Source organism: Rhinatrema bivittatum, chromosome 4 (genome assembly GCF_901001135.1).
Source record: "Rhinatrema bivittatum chromosome 4, aRhiBiv1.1, whole genome shotgun sequence".
NCBI classification, from domain to species: domain Eukaryota; kingdom Metazoa; phylum Chordata; class Amphibia; order Gymnophiona; family Rhinatrematidae; genus Rhinatrema; species Rhinatrema bivittatum.
This window is the reverse complement of record NC_042618.1, coordinates 33,383,863-33,400,945: the sequence shown is the minus strand read 5'-3', so window position 1 is coordinate 33,400,945 and position 17,083 is coordinate 33,383,863. Positions and strand designations below refer to the sequence as shown.

Sequence of the window (17,083 nt, the reverse complement as noted above, 5' to 3'; positions counted from 1 at the left end):
CTTGTTCTCATCGGGCTGGGATACAACTTCAGCAGGGATCTCTGCCGCAGTCATCGACATATCTCCAGTTGGGCTGCTTGCTACCTTGTGCATTGCGGATACCCACGGTTTAATCCTGATTTAGACCTAGAAAAGGAAAACCTCTGCAAAAGGATGACTTTTTTGCAGGCCTGCAGTGCACCAGAAGCCTGTAGGGTAAGGCCTCAAATCCTGAGGCGCGCTTCCTTCTCTGATCAAACCGAAAACAGATGCGGAGGCAGTGAAGTGGCTGATTCAGCATTGTGAGTTCAACTCGGGCAACTTCAAATTAATAAAACAGCAAAGAGGGAAAGCTCTCAGGACAATTCAGCTGAACTTTGAAAGGGCAAAGGCAGTGACCTTCCCTTTCCCATTTCCTTCTGAGCTCCTTCAAAATGTACATTTAAATGATCACCTGAAGTCTTTGCCCGGGTAAGTTAAACAGAAAGCACAGTGGCCTCCGGTGCCTGTTGGCTATCCCCCAGCTGTCCAGAGAAGCCCCACTGATCCTTCACTCTTTGATATGCAATCTAACATCTTTGAAATGTTTTTATATTCCACTGCATAGGAAAAAGGCTGCGGGTCCATATGCCATAAGGGATTTCTGCCATTTTGTGTCTGGAAAAACACTTAGTACATTTTGCCACAATCAACAGAGAGATATGCTATCATCTTGGACTTATTAAAGAGAACTTTCCTACTGTTTTCATAGGCTGGCATTGTGTCTCACAGCCTCCCATCGAGAGGAAAATGAAAACCGTCAGGCCCATAGCAACAGGATTGCTTGCAGTGCAAGCCTAGTTTTCTATTTCTGCCATAAACGTTTTTGGCAGGTAAGGAACGTGTGGACCACACATTTTGCCTGGCTGCTGCCATTGCAGACCCCACTCAGTCTTCGGACATCTCCCTCCCTTGATTTCTGCAGGGACATGCAAGGGAAAAAAAATGAATTTGGTGCGGTTATGTTATTTGGTTTCGGAGTTATGACTTTTCTGTCATTTCGTTTTCCTGTTTGGTTCGTTTCATTTTACCCACACTATAACAACACAAAATGACATTTTTTTTTCGCTTTTGTTTTTTGTGTCATTTCAGATGGGAAATGACACAAACTATATGATACCATTTGATGTTTTCAAATCATTTTAAATCTCCCTGGCATCCCTAGTATCTGCCCCCATCCTGCTTGAATTCTGGCACTCTGTGGGCACTGTTTCCTGATGAACTGATTCTTTGTGCAGGCGCTTTGCCTACATCTGAAATATACAAATTTGTCAACTTGCTGAGCAAACATTTTTGGACGGAAATATTCCTAATCTCCTTTCTCATAGGGGGATTTTTGGCAAAAAAAAAAAGCAGCATCACTGATTATATAGTTCATAGATCTTCTTCTAAAAAGGTGCCATATGTCAGTCAAGCTGCTTTCTCAGCAAAATCATCAATGTTCCCTTTGGCTGTGCTCTTTTTGCATGTTGCATAGCAATACCCATAATATTTTGAATTACGGTTTCGCAATTAATCTTCAGGCACCATCATGCTGTAGAGGCAGCCAAACAAATAAAAGTTAACTAAGATGAAAATGTTTTTGAAAAGTCTAACATCGTATATCAGCTTCTCCTTCTTCGCTCATTGTGATAAGCAATGACCACAAAAATTGCTTCTGAAATGTTCCATAATACTGCCATTCATAGAGGAAACTTGATATTCATTTTCCATTGCAATAAGTATAAATCACTAATTAAAGGTCTTCCTTGCCGTATAATTGCTGGCACATTTCTTTCCCTACAAAGAAATCTGTACGCTTTCACAGTCAGCTCACACATATATTTGAATGTTTAAGCCCAATACATCATTGCGTTGCAGATGGGGGAAATCTGTGAAACTCAATTAGTCCCATACTGATGGAAAAGCTCAACGGTTTGTATACTGTTTTTTATTTTTTGAGAAAATTCCTTGAGCAGAATACTGTACTTGGGAAAATTGCTCGTTGTTTTTCTCCTACAATATCCTCCTCCATGCCACCCAGTTCATTAGGTAAGATAACAAGGCACTTGTTTGTCTAGGGCCTGAAGACCTGTAGAAGGATGGGGGGATGGCCATCCTATGTGCATGGCTTATAACCTTGCATGCTGGTCACCAAGGTCCCAAGGAAGACCAGAAGCCTTTCCTTGTTGTAAGTCCATAAATGGAATTAGGGGAAGGGTAAAGCAGATTGATGAAGAGAAAAGTCACCCAGGCTCATAATCAATTCTGAGAATTAATGCTGCCTAGGATGCTCCACTCTCATTGTAATTCCAAAAGAATTTTTGGTTTTCATAATCATCCATAGACGTGTTCTGACAGCCGAAGTTACATCTCTTGCTCATCTGTTGCTACTTATTTGATTTTGTGTTTTATATCTTTGAAGTGAACAATATTTTCGGATGTGATCATGGCTTTATCTATTACTACAATCTGGAACAGATTTTTAGTAAAGTCCTGAAATAACTGACACCCTAATTCTTTTATCTGTGCTGAAAAAAGCTGTAAAAAACACATGTGCTTTGTATTTCAGTTCATTCTCATGTGATTTAAGATTTTCTATATCAGCTTTCCCCTATAGAAAAGAAGCCACAATTAAAAAGGATCATAATAGGAGACATTTTACCGGTGTGATCCATGGACAGTAATAGCATGTGGATCAATGTTCCTTCTAATTTTTGAAAGGCTAAGTATGCAAAAATGATCTTTTGTGCAACTGTTGAAATTTGTATGCTTTGAACCAATATAATGTAAATAATATCAGGATTTCTTGTGCCTACAATGCTTTGCCATGTGTGCAAGGTTCACCACCTGTGTGTGTGCACACATCTTAGAGGGAACAGTGGTGTGGACCACAGCAGTTCAGTGATGAAGGATGTAGTAGATGATACTGGCAACCTTGGTAAACAGTTTTTGCACATAGAACAAATGAGAGAGAGAAATAAGCAAAGAGAGTTGGCCAATGGAGATGAAAGCTCGGGAGAGAGACAGACGAGACTCCTCTCACCCAAGAGAAGAAAATCATCCATGGAAGTGTCTGGCTGCAGAAAACTTCAGGACTGAGTCAAGGTAGGTGAATGGGAGGAGGCTGTTCAGAAAGTTTAAGGAGATATATGTTATGTGTGCCGTCCGCAGCAGACCTGCGGCATAGCCTTCTCACCTTTCCACAAGGACTCCAGCCTCTGGTTCCTTCTCGCTAGCAGCGGTGGGCCACCAGCTCTGACCTCGGGTTCCCTCCAGTTCCTCCGGCTCTGCCACAGTCCCCAGTGTTCCAGGTCATGATGTTACTACTCGTCGGGCCTCTCCGCGTGGCCCGCTGAGAGACGCCATTACCCACACTGCGCCCCTCCCTAGACGCGTGCGCATCGCTGATCCTTATGAAGGGACTGCGGCGGGAACCTGGCCACGGCCCTGGATGATGACGTCAGTCTCTTCATAGTATTTAAGCTCAGGCTCCCACTCCATAGCGTTGCCTTTGCAACAGGTCTCCTCACTGGTCGAGTACTAGTTGCTGCTATGAGATTCGTCTCTACTCTACGTTCCTGATCCTCGTTGTTCCTGGTTCTTGTTTCCTCGTTCCTGCCCTGTCTTATGCTTCGGATTGATTACACGGACTTTGACTTCACTTCATCCATACTGACCCACTAACTGGAATTAATGAAGCTGGACAGTGAAAGATCAGAAAAGGAGATATAGAAAAAGCAGAGGGTGGAGCGCATCCTTAGGAGAGGGGGCATGATGAAGAGAAGGAGCTACTACCTGAGATCAAAGGGTTTAGAAAAATAGCTTATGAGTCATTAAAAAAAGAGACCCGGATATTACTACCCTAAACATAAGGCTTGGAAGTTAATACCATGGGAAACTTGCTGGGCAGACTGGATGGACCATTTGGTCTTTTTCTGCCATCGCTACTATGTTACTATGACATCACTTTCATGCTAAAAGTAATCCTGAGAAGATGTGGTCAGTAGTGACAAAAGCCACCTTTTTATGTCAAGGAGGAACATTTGACTCACAAGGATAAAAACAATCTCAGCCAAATTTTCGAAGCCCAGTATGCATAAAATCCGGGGGATACGCACATGGCTGGGCCTTGCACGCACCGAGTGCATTTAAAAAATGGCCCAGCCATGCGCGTGTCTTCCAATATGTGCAGAAGTGCCGGGCTTGATGAAAGGGGTGAGCCGGGGGGGGGGGGGGGGGGGTCTGGGCAGGGAGAGGTGGGGTGGGGCGGAGGCTGGCCGGGACAGCGGCCATTAGGCCCTGTCCCGGGGAAGTGCATGCCAGCAGCCAGGCAGCGTGCAGAACTTACACCTTCTCGGAGGAATGGGTAAGTTTTAAAGCAAATTCTAGGGTAGGTAGGGTTAGTTTAGGGGTTGGGGGGGGGGGGGGGAGGAGAGGGGAAAAGGGAGGAAGGGTAAGTAGAGGCATAGGAAAGTTCCCTCAGATTCCACTCCTTAATTGGAGTGGACTGGGAGGGAACTGGGAAAGGCCTACTTGCATTGCCGCACGTTGTCTTTTCAAATCTCCTCCGATGCATGCAAGAGAGGCTACCCACCCGCACATGTGCACACATATTAAAATCTGGCACGCATGTGCACGTGGGAATCATATTTTATAACATGCACGTGGCAACTCGCGCATGTTATAAAATCGGTGCGTCCATGTGCACACACCGGGAACTGCGCTCACATGGATGCGGGCGCGCGGGTTTTTAAATTGACCCCTTTGAGTTCTGACCAGAGTAAAATTCAGATTAAAACCAGTTCAACTTGGTTATTGTGGTTGTAAAAAGTCAGTGTCACAAAGATTTTGTTAAGAATGTAAAGTGGAAATTAAATAAGGACTGAAGGAGGATATTACACCCAATGCAGTGTCTGGTGAAATTTGTAGATCTCCTAATGAGTGTTGAGCATGCAAGACATGCCAAAGAAATCTATCAAAGTAGCATCACGGGAGAGTCTTCAGATTAAGCAACTTTCTTCACTCAGTTGCTTCCACTTTGGGTCTTTTTTCTATATCTCCTTCCTATTTTTGTTCTACTGGATTTTATTTGCAAATTTTTAATAGATCAAAAAGCATGTTCTTTTGGGAACCGAAGATGGCCGCTCCCAAGACTTTCCTGTTTAATTCATACTAAATTGCCTGAATTTTTTTCTTTATGGGGAAAAGGAAGGGAGCAGTAAAGAAGGGAAGCTCATCTGCAATGTCAGCTACCATTCATCAATCTACTACACTGGAACACGCACTTACCAGAATGGTGGCAGAGGAGTCTGGCTTGACTGGAACAGGGAATGCTAGTCTGTCGACGGCTGAAATTTCTCTCATCCCTGACTGCTGATCTACACCAAGCCCACCTTGGCAGTGCTGCGTTTTTGGCAAGTGATTCCCCAAAGGGTGATGAAGTCTCCAAGGTTCCTGCTTCATCATCTGTCCACGTCCTCCCTGCCCAGCTGATGCAAATTTTGTGGCTGGACTTTGTGTAAGAGTTGCAAGAGCGCCGGGAAACGCTGGGAGATACGGAGGAAATGGCTGTTTGGCTTGCAGTGCTGACTGGGTCGCCTGGCTTTGATACCTCAAACTTTGGGGCTTCTATTTTGAAACTTCCTTTGAAAAACCTGCAGTGATCACGTTGAAAAGATTGTGGACAGTAATGATGGCTGTAAATAAGTCTGTTACATCTCTTGTTGTATTAACTACAGATTTGCATACTAAATTTCAGACCCACGAACAACTATTATCTAGCGTGGAAAAAATGGTATCTGAGGTAGAGTCTTCTTTAGTGGAAGCTCGAGAGGTGCAGACCAATATAATGAAAGATCTATCTTCATCTTCACGAAGAATTGAAAATATTGAGAACTCTCTTAGATCTTTGAATTTGAGAGTTCTAAATGTTCCTCAGATTTCCCTAACTTCTCCAGCTGAGCTTTTTACTTCCTACATGAAGCAAGTTCTGTTAATTCCAGAGACTCCATTACCTCCTATATTTTCTTTTCTACCTGGTTCCAGGAAAGTTACTGATGCAGCCTTGTTGGAGGTTCCTGCTAATCTATCTAATTTTTTAGAGAACTCTGGAGAAGATTAACATAGACAAAAAGGACCAAATGGTCCATCCAGTCTGCCCAGCAAGCTTATGGTAGCATCAGCTGCTCCATACAAGTTACCTCCATACTTAGTTTCCTAAACCATCAAAGTCAGGGCCCTTGTTGGTTGCTGTTTGAGTCCAATTCCCCATTACCTCTTGCCATTGAACTGGAGAGCAATGCTGGAGTTGCATCACAAGTATCAGGCTTATTGGTTAAGGGTAGTAACAGTCGCGTCAGCAAGTTACCCCCATGCTTATTTGTTTTCCTAGACCATAATATTCCATGTCTTATTGGTTGCTGTCTGAAACTAATTCCCCCTGCTGTTAAAAAAAAAAAACCAGCAGAAAGCAATAATGGAGTTGCATCAACAGTATGAAGGCTTATTGGTTAAGGGGTAGATTTTAAGAGGCGCGCGAACAGCCTACTTTTGCTTGCGCATCAGACTCAAGCAAAAGTACGCTGGATTTTAGTAGATACGCGCGGAGCCGCGCGTATCCACTAAAATCCTGGATCGGCGCGCGCAAGGCTATCGATTTTGTATAGCCTGCGCGCGCCGAGCCGCGCTGCCTCCCCCCGTTCCCTCCAAGGCCGCTCCGAAATCGGAGCGGCCTCGGAGGGAACTTTCCTTTGCCCTCCCCTCACCTTACCCTCCCTTCCCCTACCTAACCCACCCACCCGGCCCTGTCTACACCCCCCCCCTTACCGTTGTCGGGGGATTTACGCCTCCCGGAGGGAGACGTAAATCCCCGCGCGCCAGCGGGCCTGCTGCGCGCCGGGCCGCGACCTGGGGGCGGGTACGGAGGGCGCGGCCACGCCCCCGGGCCGTAGCCACGCCCCGTACCCGCCCCCAAAACGCGGCCGACACGCCCCCGAAACGCCGCGTCGACCGGGCCCGCCCCCCGACACGCCCCCGACACGCCCCCCTCCGAGAACCCCGGGACTTACGCGAGTCCCGGGGCTCTGCGCGCGCCGGGAGGCCTATGTAAAATAGGCTTCCCGGCGCGCAGGGCCCTGCTCGCCTAAATCCGCCCGGTTTTGGGCGGATTTAGGCGAGCAGGGCTCTGAAAATCTACCCCAGAGGGTAGTAACCTCCTCACCAGCAAGTTACCCCTATTCACTCTTTTCTTCATTTCCATCCTCTAGCCTTTAGGAATCCACAATATTTATCCCATGCCCTTTTGAAATCTTTCACCATTTTTGTCTTCATCACTAATTCCGGAAGGGATTCCAGGTATCTACCATCTTCTCCGTGAAGAAATATTTCCTGACATTGGCTCTGAGTTATCCTCCCTGGAATTTTATTTTGTGACCCCTAGTTCCACTGATTTCTTTCCAATGGAAAAGGTTTGTCGATTGTGCATCATTAAAACCTTTCAGGTATCTGAAGGTCTGTATCATATCTCCTCTGCACCTCCTCTCCTCCAGGGTATACATATTTAGGTCCTTCAACCTCTCCTCATAAGTCATTTGATGGAGACCACCCACCATTTTTGTTGCCCTCCTCTGGACCGCCTCCATCCTGTCTCTGTCCCTTTTGAGATACGATCTCCAGAACTGAACACAATACCCCAGGTGAGGCTTCACCAAGGACCTGTACAAGGGGAACATATGAACATAAGAAATTGCCATACTGGGTCAGACCAAGGGTCCATCAAGCCCAGCATCCTGTTTCCAACAGTGGCCAATCCAGGCCATAAGAACCTGGCAAGTACCCAAAAACCAAGTCTATCCCATGCTACTGATGCTAGTAATAGCAGTGGCTATTTTCTAAGTCAACTTGGACCTCTCCTCCAAGAAATTATCCACATCTTTTTTAAACCCAGCTACACTAACTGCACTAACCACATCCCTTGGCAACAAATTCCAGAGTTTAATTGTGCGTTGAGTGAAAAATAACTTTCTCTGATTAGTTTTAAATGTGCTTCATCCTAATTTCATGGAGTGCCCCCTAGTCCTTCTATTATCCGAAAGAGTAAATAACCAATTCACATTTACCCGTTCTAGACCTCTCATGATTTTAAACACCTCTATCATATCCCCCCTCAGCCGTCTCTTCTCCAAGCTGAACAGTCCTAACCTCTTTAGTCTTTCCTCATAGGGGACTCGTTCCATCCCCTTTATCATTTTGGTCGCCCTTCTCTGTACCTTTTTTTCAGATGTGGCGACCACCCTTCTCTGGACCACCTCCATCCTATCTCTGTCCCTTTTGAGATACAGTCACACCACCTTACTGGTGACTTTTATCTTTATGCAGGATCATAATAATATTTTTTGTTTGTGTTTTTGTCATAAACTTGTGTTATTCAAAGGTCAGAAAATATGGATGTTTCCAGATTTGGCCGGGGTCACGCAGAAGCGTAGAAGGAAGTTCTTGGCTATGAAATCTGAAGTACTTTCATTAGGGGCTAATTGTATTGTTCGTCATCCTTGTAAATGTATTCTAACCTTGGATGCCTCACGGCTTGAGAGAGTTTTTAGATGCTAAGCATGGTATAGTACCGCAGCCTTCCTCTGCTAGTGTGGGTAATTAATGATATCTGCTCTGAAGCTCTCATCATTTTTGTAAATTCTTTACTTGTTTCTATTAGCCTTCCCTCATGGCTATTTACTGCCCCCCCCCGAATTATAATTTGGGTTTAAGATTGGCATATATCCTGGAATAATTTATTTTTCTTTTGTATTATTTGTTTCTTGTTATGTTTTTGCTAACTAATTATAATGCCTTTTCTTGACAAATATTTTTATATTTGATGTTTGATTTAAAATGCTTAACTTATATATATATATATATATATAAATTGTATTTAATGTATAAATATGAAGCATGTTCTTTTCACTAAGGCCAGGCCCTGTGGTATAAACATCACAATCTGTTAAGTCCTTTCTTGAGTTGATCACGCTGCCTTCGTACCTTACATGCCTCTAGTCTAGCTGATGGCTAGATAGGGTTCTGATAAGGATCAGGAGACAGGCTTTTCCATCTGACTTAGATTCATAATGGTGAGAGTGGGAACCTTAAAAAAAAAAGTCAAAGGTGAAATTTAAGGATAAAATTAAAACTAAAAAGATAAAAGTGAAATTTAGTATTTTTGTGTGTAATTTAGCTGCCATCTGAATTATCTAAAAAAAAAAAGGGTATTTCCTAATACATCGTTGCTCCCCCCAACATGTATTCAGACTACACTCACTGGCACTGATTGTACGGAGGTGGTGAGCAAACATGGCGTAGACAATCAGCTTCCATGTCCAGCTTTCTCTGCTTACATTAATATTTTTGTCTCCTGCCAGTGCTGGCAGGTTTATGATCCAGATGCCACAGATGTTACCTGTCACTGAATTTTGCTCCGTTTCCTCGCCTGATCTCAGAAGGCCTGTGGCAAGGAGATGGCAGCTGATAAGAGGTGCACGAGACTCACCCTCTGGGCTCTCTCTTGATGGACGCCATAATGTTCTCTGATGTCTCAGGCCACACAGAGCTTGGATTTATTTCCTGTTGGGTGTCCTCTGGGTGATCAATAATTGGTGAAGCAAGGAGGCTGATCTGACTTCTGACTTCCCCCTTCTTTATTCATCTAGGTGTCAGAAAAGCCTGTTCACGTTTCTGGTCCTGGCTCGGATCTGCTGTCCCCCTTATCTGAGCTGCAGTCTGCACATTCTTCCTCCAGGTGACATGAGGAGCAGGACACTGCCGCAGATGGTACTGAGCTCCAGGCAACAGCACTTCTACACCCCCAGCAGCTTAGTTCAAGTGGAAGGGGGGTCGCTGGTGGGCAGGCACCATTCTGATCTAATTTGCAGGCACAGGGCGCAGATAAATCATGATTTCAGGTACCCCCAACATGCAACAGGGGAACCCTCATGGATGCAATGGACCCAGTTTGCATCTGTGCAATCTTATTCAGGAGTGAAAGGGAGATGGACAGTCCTGATGTACGATGCATGTGTCAGCAAACCAGACTGGCCAAAGAAATTGGGATGGCCAACATACACATACCACACCACGGAAAAACAGAGCAGCACCTGTGAACAGATTCAGAAGCTGAAATGAAATGTGTGTGTGTGTGTGTGGGGGGGGGGGGGGGTTCCTCTTCATTAGAAAATCTGAAATGACTCCTGTTCTGCTGCTGGCCCTACACCCTCCTGGGGCAGTCTGAATATGACCGCCACTGCCGATACATTGCTCTCTTTCAGTGGCACTGCACCGCCCTCCATTTTTTCATTTACTGAACGTTTCTCCATTATTGTACTCTTCAATAATGTTTTCTCAAATTGCTGATGGTAGCACAGTTATTAAATCTAAAGCCTGGTGAAACATCCGCTGCCTCCACAGCCTATTTATTTGACTCCAGGCTTCAGTAATGGTCATTGTTCAGTTCGGGTAGGTGGACACAACGTCAATAGGTCATAAGACCACCGCTTGGCTTTCAATGAACGCTGGAGTTTGAAGCAGCTGACTGAGTGATTTATAGCTTGCCTGAAGCCGACATGGAAAGTGCTTCACGTACGGGGCCTGCACCTGGCATAAACTGACAATGAGCATGCAGACACCACGAGATAGGTTTGCTTGTACAAGTCACTGGTTAGCAATGCCAGATAAGTGGCAGGAAACAACATTCAAACATGTAGTCAGCTTGCTCTGAAAATGTCTGCAAATGTTCTTGGCATGATTTTACATAAACTATTCAATAACAGACTTATTATAATTAAGTAGTTTGGCATTTACTGCAAACACCGCGAAGTCATTTCAGATTTTCTAATGAAGGAGAAAAAAATCCCCCACATTTCAGCTTCTGAATCTGTTTACAAGTGCTGCTCCGTTTCATCTAAATCAGGTCTTCCCATCCTAGTCCTCGGGACACCCTGCCAATCGGGTTTTCAGGATTTACAGAATGAATATGCATGAGGTAGACTTGCATATACTGCCTCTATGGTATGCAAATCTACCTCATGTCTATTCATTGTGGATAGCCTGAAAACCTGACTGGGGGTGCGTCCTGAAGCCTGGGTGGAGAACCCCTGTTCTAAACTACGGTAACAAGAAGTGGACAAACTCTTGAGTTATCAAAAATAAAGGGGACTGGCCCAGAGGCAAATGCTGCACAGATTCAATTCCCAGACCTGGTTTCTGCCTCCCCCCCCCCACACGGGTTGGCCAGGGATGCCACAGAGGCAGGGATGGGAGGGTCTTGGCCATTGCTCATCAGTGACATCTGGTGGTCACACTTAGGATATGCATGCACCAGGTTCCAGAGGGAGCCCTGGCCTATGGCTCCCGTCTTAGGACTATCACTGCACTGACATGAGTGAGCAGGGTGGTAAAACAGTGGCAAATGAAGGCTCATGGCACTATAGCCCGACTGAGCTGGGAGGAAATGGCCAGGCGCCCCCTCCCCCCGAGTGAAATAATTCTTTTTAAGATTATCCTAAAATAATTTCTTGCTTTACTTTCTTTAAGAGAGCACATTTTATTATGGCCACACCCTCTTGCCATAAATCTACTCTACTCTTCAGCTATTTACTGTATGCTTTATTATTTTTTTAAATTTATTAACAGGAAGTTTAATTCTCTCACTTTGGTCATGTCCCTAGTGGCTCGGATGGCAGGTCATTAACCAGCGTCTTCCCCTCCCCCCTCATATTGTACACATTTTCAATCTTAGCCAAAGACCATGAAAGGACCATCCTCAGCCCATGGCGCCCACCTTATATTTGGTCTAAGCCAAGAGATCTGAGAAGATTTACATGTATCACTGTGAAATAAGCATGGGAGGAGGGCTCTGATGATGATCAGCACAGTAGCACCCTGATTTACTTAGATTCCCGATGGTGAGAGTGGCTAAATGGGAGAAGTGTTCAAAACCTTGAAGATTTCTCCTTGGTAGAAAAATATAATGCAAAATTTAAAGAATGGCGCTTAATGATTTAATTGCCAATGGAATTACACAATAAAAACAAACATAAAATGTTTTTTTCCCATTCTGCTACTCTAAGCTTCTGTCTCCCATTGGTTGCTTTGAGCTTTATCTCAGAAAGTAGAGGGGTCTGGCATCATGTCTCATTGGGTTGTGGGAATGGAGAACAGCCAGGAACTCAACACCTAGGGCCACAGATTCCACTTTCTAGTAGCAGATCAGGAGAGATTCTGCAGCAATAGAAAATTAGGCAGCAAAGTTTCTGAAATTCTGCAACAATTATGTGGCAATTTGCATACATTTAATTATTTTGCTTACTAAATAATGCAAATTTATTTTGCATCATATAAATAAAGTAGTTTTCCAACCTTGCTTTGTGTCACAATATTTGATTTTGTTCATCTGGGAGTTTAATGGATGGGGAATTTCAGGTATTGATGTGGAGGAAGATAGGTAAAGGATAACTCACGGATGGGAGAGAGAGAGGGAGGGAGGATCAGGAATGGGGAGAAAGAGCGGGGATTAGAGATGAGAAGGAGGGAGAATAGGGGATAGGAGAGGGAGGACTGGGGACAGAGTGGAAGAGGAGAGAAGATCGGGGTAAAGAGAGGGCTGAGGGGAGATATGATAAGAGGTCTATAAAATAATGAGTGGAAGGGAACGAATAAACGTTAATTGGTTGTTTACTCTTTCAAAAAGTACAAGCACCAGAGGACACACAGTGAAGTTACTGGGAAATATATTTAAAACTAATAAGAGAAAATATTTTTTTACTCAATGCATAATTAAGCTCTGGAATTCATTGCCAGAGGATGTGGTGAAAGCTATTAGTTTAGATGAATTTAAAAACAGTTTGGACAAGCTCCTGGAGGAAAAGTCCATTAACCATTATGAAGGTAGAGTTGCAGAAATCCACTGCTTATTCTTGGGAGCTGCCTACCCCTTGAGATCCTGCCATGTTCTTATCTTCTAAGAGTAGGAAAGAGGAAGAATTGGGGATGGAAGTGGAGGGGAAAGGGAGATTGGGATTGGGGAAGACAATGGAAGAACATTGGGGCTGCAGTGGGGGGGGGGGGGAAGGATGGAGGACAAGAGGAGAGGACGGAGCTTCTGGGATCTTGGGGATGGATCCATAGAGGAGAGGGAGGCGACTCTCCCCTGCCCTGCTTCTCATATCCCTATGTCTCTCTCTCTCTCTCTCTCCTTCTCCCCTTCCCACCCTGTCCTCCTCCCAGGTGCCCATCCATACACGCAGCCATCCACTCTCCCCAGCTCCTCTTTCACACACACCCTTGCACAAGTCCCTGACACACAGCCCCTCTTTTACTTGACACCCCCACCCCTCCATCACATCCCCCCCCCCCATCTCCCAACCCCTCTTTCACACATCCTATCCCATTTCAAACAACTCTTCCCAAAACCTCCCATCTTCCATCCCCCAGCTCCTGTTTCACACCAACCCCCACCCCGTGCAGATTACACAGCAAGAAGAGGAGGAGGGTGGCAGTAGGTCAGGCTGTGTCCTCCTCCTCTACCACTTGAGGCCTAACTGCTAATTTGAACGGCATGGCCCGGGGTGGCAGAGGAGGAGGACGTGGCCCAGCCCCCAGATGCTGCTGTCCTGATCTTCTTGCTGCATGTTCGGGGTAGAGGAAGGAAGTCAAAATGCGCTGTGGGACTGCCGGCCCTTCATCTGCCTGACCCAGCCCCCTGCTCTCTCGTTGCGATTCCACAGGGAGCAGCACATTTTTGCAGGATGGAAATGGTGGGAGTCCAGGGGGCCTGCCTATGACCAGGAGGCTTAAGCTAGGGAGTGAAAACCATGCTCATGAATGGACCTTTTTGGGCTCTTTTTCAACTTTGATCCTACTGAGCATGAGCTCACTCTTACTAAATCAAGGTCATGTTCAGCAGGGTCCAACTATACTCCGTTTTCCCTGTCAAGTTTGGACCTGAACGCTCCTCTCTTACAGAAGATATTGTGCCACGAATCACGACATCCAGTCCTGGCTGAGGAGTGCTAATAAAGTGACAACGGGAGCTTTCCAATGCATTCGTGGATGGATATTAAGCGTCTCCTTACTCTGAGAAAGACTCGGCTCTCGCCGAAGCATTTATAACACAGCCCTATAATGCTAAACTTGAACTGGTTTTGCTCTTGGTAGTCATCGGCTAGCTTAATGCGGTAAGTGTGGAGGGTAGTAAAGAGGTGCAGTGTGAGGGGAGGGGTAGATCTCCTCGAGGACTCTGGTAGCTGAGGCTGTACCCCTTGGGTTTGAAAGAGTTTTCCATTTCACAAACTGGCTCCTGCAAAAAAAAAGCAGGGTAATGCTTTTTTGTATAATACTTTGAGCAAAGTTTGGTGCTAAAACAAAATAAAAATTTACCCCTAATATAGACAAATAACCAGTGCGGCACGGAAAGCAAATTTTTGCATTGGAGTAGAACTCTGATCAGTTCTCCCATTGCTTCTCCGAAAACGTGCATGTGGCACGTTTTTAAATGTTCTGCAAGCTTCACAAGAGAAACGTGAAGAAGCAAGCAGAATGAATACTCGTTTAAGAACACCAGAAAGAAAGCAAATATTACAAAAAAATAAAATTTATTTTCTGAATGACATACAATTTTTTTTCAAATAAATAATATTAAAGAGGCTTACTAGGAGACTTTCACTGAAAGTACATTGAAAACCTACAAGGTCATAGAAACACGGTCCTTCCAGTGCATGTTTGACTTGGTCCCTCCAGATGAAATCTACATCCTGGGCCTTTGGAACGTTCTGGAGAAAGGCCTCCTCTCTATCATCCCTCTTTTTCAGAGCCCCAAGTCTGCTTTCCCTGTTACCACTCTCTGAAAAGTGCTTTTTCCCCTCTGTCAGTGGTTCTCTTTTCACTGCTCAGCCCTCTGGCTTATCTTCTTCTTCCTCCTCCTCGCCTTCTTGACTTGACCACTGTCTTCCACACTGTCAGTCCTGGGACCACATATTATGCTAACTCTTCCTGGTACTGCTGTGGATTGGACATCTACCCTCCTGTCTTCCTCTCCCCTTGCAGTATGGTTTCTTCTCTTTATCCTCTCTGTCGCTGTGCCCTAGGTCTCTCAGCAGGTCCTCTCATATTTCAGTATTCTTAGCACCAGTCCTCATGCTTTTCGGGATAACCAGAATAAATATGCATGAGATACGCATGTACCTGGTCAAACAAGCTGATCTGCATACTTGGCTTGCGCTGAAAACTGGATGTTTTCGAGGGCCAGAAGGACTGAGTTTGAGAAGCACTGTCGTTTCTTCCATTGCTTTTGAGTAACTCATCTCTTCTAATCATAAGGAACCTTTACTTTCTTTCCCCACTCACTCCTGACATATCCTCCAGTCAAGATCTCAGTGGGGATGGCTTCCTAAGTCTTTAAACTCAACATTATTAGAAGGCAAGTTCTTTGTGGTCTGTGGCCGGGGTGTAGTGGGAGAAGAGTGTAGTTGCAGATGAAGGCCTATGGGGACTGAGTCTCAGATCCTTGTTCTCTTGCCCTTCCACTCCCCCAACTCCCCGTGGAGCAAGGCTGGGCAGGATCCAACTAGGATGGATGCTCAGGTGTAGAGGAAGGACAGCCAGGTCCACAAAAAAAAAAAAAAAAAAAAAAAAAAAAAAAATCAGCTGCCTTCCCCCCCCCCTCCTTCTTTGCCTACTCTTACCCACTCCCTTTTTTCCTCTCCAGCTCAATCAGACTTGGCCTCCCTTTGACTATGGCATCAGGAGCCTTCATTAGTAACTACCTGCTGAGTTTTTCCCTATTTCCAGTTCACTTAGCCTAGTTGTTGCAGCAATGGTCCTTGGCTGGGGGGCCATGCATCAGGGCCTCCTCCTGGAGCTCTGCAGCTCTGGGGCCCTGCGTCTTGATGACTGGACCTCAAGCACCCCAGGGGCTGAGATCACTGCCTCTGCAGCATCCCAAGGCCCAGCTCACTCGGGGAGTGGAAGGCCTGACCCAGCACAGTACAGCTACTGAGCCGCTGGACCATCTCAGCCATTCCCCTTTCTAGCTCATTCGCAACAACCAAAAAGTACCAAGACTAGTACCAGGGCCAACACTTTGGTTGCTCTCTGCTCTTTGTCCTTATCACAATATAATTTTCTACAAAGTGTAATTAGTTGTTGCCAGCATTGCTAAATTCTGTCTTTTTCTCACCATTCCAGCTAACTCGTGACTGCCTTGCCAGGGCCAAAGCTTGGCTATCAGTCACATTTCTCTGCCTCCTGCTGCTTGCCCTAATAATTTGTACTATTTCTAGTCTTGTCCAGTCTTTCATAATTAAAAGTATTTAATAAATACTGAATAAATTAAATACAGTAGTGATGGGGACATTTGACTCAGATTGGTAATCTCCTTTTTCCTACTCATTGACAAGAGCAAGACCACTCTGCAGATTACAAACGTATATTTCCTATGGATATGAAACATTTCAGGGCTGGAAAAATCCCAGAAACCAGGTTACCTAGATGCCTAACAGATGGTATCTGCCACCTAAAATTCAGAAAAGCAAAAAACATAAAGATAAAGGAAAAGGAAAAGCAGAAAAAAAAATTTAAAGATATAAAAGAGCAAAGTAAGAAAAAACACAAAATCTTAAGAAAATAAGCAAAATAGCAACAACCACACAAAAAAAAAAGAGGAAAAAAGTAATGAAAACATTTTCCCTGACTCCTAAAAAGGTTTGGACTGGCATCTAAGTTTTCCACCCCTGAAATATCTTGTGAATTTCCTTTTAAAGAGATGGCAAACTCCATGCTGTTGAACCCTTGGACCCACTCATAGTCTAACGACATCCATAGATGAACATGCAGTGAACAAGCAGTAGAAAGAATTCCCCGGGCCCAGTGTAGTTTTCTCCTGGGTGCATTGTTTGTTCATTTGTTAGGTGTGGAGGAAATTCATCCATGCTGATCCTTTATCAGCATCCACGTCCCCTTCTCATGCCACCTACTAGGGCGTCATAGTAACTACCAGCGCTTGAAACACAAACTGGGAAAAGACTTTTTTTTCCCAGTGGAA

At 45.0% G+C, this 17,083-nt stretch overlaps 1 protein-coding gene across 1 annotated transcript in view; it reads right to left on the bottom strand.

Annotated features, from left to right (window-relative positions):
* Positions 1-14,617: 14,617 nt before the first annotated feature.
* LOC115089711 (extracellular tyrosine-protein kinase PKDCC-like) overlaps positions 14,618-17,083 on the bottom strand; it is a 20,074-nt gene continuing 17,608 nt past the window's right edge. Inside the window, exon 7 of the mRNA XM_029597925.1 lies at positions 14,618-17,083. This exon is cut by the window's right edge and continues 240 nt beyond it. The gene's annotated coding sequence lies outside the window, so the exon portion shown is untranslated.